Source organism: Ovis aries, chromosome 13, assembly GCF_016772045.2.
Source record: "Ovis aries strain OAR_USU_Benz2616 breed Rambouillet chromosome 13, ARS-UI_Ramb_v3.0, whole genome shotgun sequence".
In the NCBI taxonomy this organism is placed as follows: Eukaryota; Metazoa; Chordata; class Mammalia; order Artiodactyla; family Bovidae; genus Ovis; species Ovis aries.
The window spans coordinates 14,502,805-14,506,255 of NC_056066.1; the positions used below are offsets into that span (position 1 = coordinate 14,502,805).

General features: G+C 42.5%; 1 non-coding gene across 1 annotated transcript; it reads right to left on the reverse strand.

The window, feature by feature from the left end:
* Positions 1 to 225: 225 nt before the first annotated feature.
* Positions 226 to 297, reverse strand: TRNAC-ACA (transfer RNA cysteine (anticodon ACA)). Its single transcript has one exon. It is a non-coding gene; the product is annotated as a tRNA-Cys (tRNA).
* Between the last annotated feature and the right edge of the window lie 3,154 nt (positions 298 to 3,451).

Genomic DNA, 3,451 nt, shown 5'->3' on the forward strand with positions numbered 1-3,451 from the left:
TTTGGGTTGCAAGGTGCTCAAGTGTTATAATTCTACAGACAGATGTTTGAATCTCATATCCACTATTCATTGCCTATGTGACCTTGAAGTGAAGTGAAGTGAAATCGCTCAGTCATGTCTGACTCTTTGCGACCCCATTGACTGTAAGCTACCAGGCTCCTCTGTCCATGGAATTTTCCAGGCAAGAGTATTGGAGTGGGTTGCCATTTCCTTCTCTAGAGGATCTTCCCAGCCCAGGGATCGAACCTGGGTCTCCTGCATTGTAGGCAGACGCTTTACCGTCTGAGCCACCAGGGAAGCCCTAATGTGACCTTGAGTAGATGTTAAAACTCCAGTGAACCCATTTCCCTTTTCGTAAGATGAGGAAAATCACTGCCTCCCAAACTAGTTGGGGTATTTACCAATTGAGGGTTGTGTGCCATGTCTGGTGCCATGCCCACCTGAAATTAATAATAATAAATAAGACCCAGCCCTCCTTCAGCATGTTTATTTTATAAAACTTTATTAACTGTTACTTTCATTTTAACTCCCCATTGTATACCAAAACACTGATTCATAATCTCCTCCCATCATACTGTCTCCTTCTCTCATTCTTGAGGGCTTCCCTGGTGGCTCAGACAGTAAAGCATCTGCCTGCAATGCGGGAGACCCAGGTTTGATCCCCGGGTTGGGAAGATCCCCTGGAGAAGGAAATGGCAACCCACTCTAGTACTGTTGCCTGGAAAATCCCATGAATGTAGGAGAATCATAGGCTACAGTCCATGGGGTTGCAAAGAGTCGGACATGACTGAGCCACTTCTCTTTCTTTCTTTCTTTCTTCTCTCATTCTTAGGGAAATCTGTTTCTTCAATGACACAAATCTTAGAATGAAAGAAGACAAGCAATATACCCTCCAGCTCCGGCACCCTTATAATGCAGGATGAATCTTTTTAAGAGACTGCTTCCAAAAGAGAAGGAGTGTATCTGCTCACTGGGTTAGGATGGCAGGTGGTGAAGAAACCGTGTTGTACTTTGGTATGGGGAATGGAGATGAAGAGAGTTGTCTTCTAAGCACCCATGCCCTAAGGAGCCCTCTCTTCATTCCAAGCATGAAGTTATCCTGCCCACAGGGCTGTGAAGCTATGGGGGTGTTCTGTGTTCAATTTTTTTGACATCCTTATCCTAGTTTCACATTTGGATTATTTTTTATTCCATCAAACACAGATGTGGTCCTAATTCCCTTGTTATACTTGCCATCTCTGCAAGTGCAAACTTTTTTGAAATTATTCTTGTCAAATATACTTCTTGCACATTGGCTAACCGGAAGATCAGAGCTTTCTGCACAAGAAAAGACTTCCTGGCTCAATGTGTCAGTTCCTTTTCATGTAGCTGGATCTTTCAATTTGTAGAATAACCCCTGCAGCACGATAGAGAAAAGATGATATGTCTGAAACGCTGAACCGTAGTCACCCCTGTCTGCCATTATGTTTCCACAGGCATTCTATAAAAAGCTGCAAAACCATGGGGTCTGAGATCTGACACCTGAAATGGCTGCAATCACTCAAAGGCACCCCTTTTCCTATCTCTTGCTGATTGACCCCATCCCATTGCGCCTTTCAATACACAGCCCACAACTCTATATTTAGGGCAATGACCAGACGTCCATGCTGGCTCCAAACACTTCTCACTCCACTTGGATAGTCTCCCCTGTGAGTTGGGTGTTAGAGGAACAATGTTCCTATCTCAGCTCAGCACCTGATTGTGTGATTTCGTACACTTTCAGGAGCTTCTGTGCCCTACAAAAATAATAGACACTTATGACACCTAATATAGCTGAGTGCTTGCTGTCTGCAAGATACAATTCTAAGTGTTTTCTGTGTATGTGTGGGTGTACCGATTTTTTTTTTAATGACACCACAACCATGAATGAGGTCCTTTGGCAAGAGAAGAAACTGAAGCACAAACTCTCCCATGTGGTACATGGTAGGCCTAGAATTTGAACTCATATTGTCTTGTTCTAGAGCCCGTGTGCTTAACTCTAAGTTTTATTTGTTTGTAATACACACAGCTGCAGTCCAGTCTTATTATCTGCAGTAGTTCTGTCCTATACGTTACTGTCAACACTGAATTAGCAAATACCAACTGACTACTCCCAAGGGAAATATAGGGTTGGGTTCCTGCGAGCCTTTGGTTACAACATTTCATCCATCAATATATAACCCCTCAATACACAACCCTGGTTTATGTGGGTTTCTGTTTAAAGACAGCACACTTTATAGATATTGAAGATTCATTAACATTGAACTCACAGTCAACAGCGTTATAGCTCATGCCTAAACAAGCTTTTCTCACACACCTGTTTTCTCTGTAAGGCACAGCACAGTCTGCTTATGTTTAGGAACAAGTCAGCATTTCAGTGCTACTTGGGTGCCATTTTAAACAGCAAAATCACCCCAAAACATGCACAAAATTGCAAGAAAAACAAGGCATTAAATAGACCACAAAAAGGACCCTTACTTATGACATGAGGGCTGAAACAAGAAGAGTGTTGCCTTGTTAGACCTCAGCTGAGAATGCACACATCGGGTGACTCAGTTTTTTGCTGCTTTTTACGTGTCATCAGGTGACTGTGAAAGCACTCTGAGTTATTGATTTAGGGGTTCAGAGTTACCGGGTAGGTCAATTTACAAATACAGAATCTGAAATGATGAAGATTGGCTCTAGGCAACAATTGCAGGGAGAAAATCTCAGAAGATCTTCAAACAAGAGTAGGACTAGTTGGTAGAATTGAAAAGAGTTCAGTCCAATCCAGACAGGAGTGCTTCCAAGCAGAGGCTTGGGGCCATTCTACTACTAACACAGGCTATGTCTCTACTCGTCTCTCCAAATCAAGGAACTAACATGGAAGATCCTTGCCAACTGACCATGTGCTGAATGAAGCTTTATTTCTCTATGTCTTGACTTGATACTTCTTATAGTTCTACTTCTTTTTGGTTTTCCAGAAGATGCCTTAATTTGCATATACATAGCCTCTGCATCTACGGCTAATATTTCTCTTTCTTCATTGGATTATGAAGGCATCTGAATAGTAGATAATAAAATGCATTTTTTTGCAGAGAAGATAAGCGGTTGGTGGGATGAAATACTGGGGATTACTTCACACCTGTCGCTGTACCCCTGCTCCAGGTGTGCATAGCTCTGTATGCAACCACAGATATGGTAACCACATATGGCCTTGTCTGCTTGAACAGTGAATGTAATTTGATTTATAAAACTGAGAAGTAGAGATGGCTGAATTTCTGCTGTGGTTTTTATTGTTTTCCTACTCCATGATGGTATGCGGACCAGCCACATTGGTGTTACCTGGGAGCTTGTTAAAAATGCAAAAGCTTGGAGATGGAAGAAGATGGTAGAGGAGTAAGGCAGGGGGATCACCAGCCTCCCCCGAGATACATCAAAAACTCATCAAGAT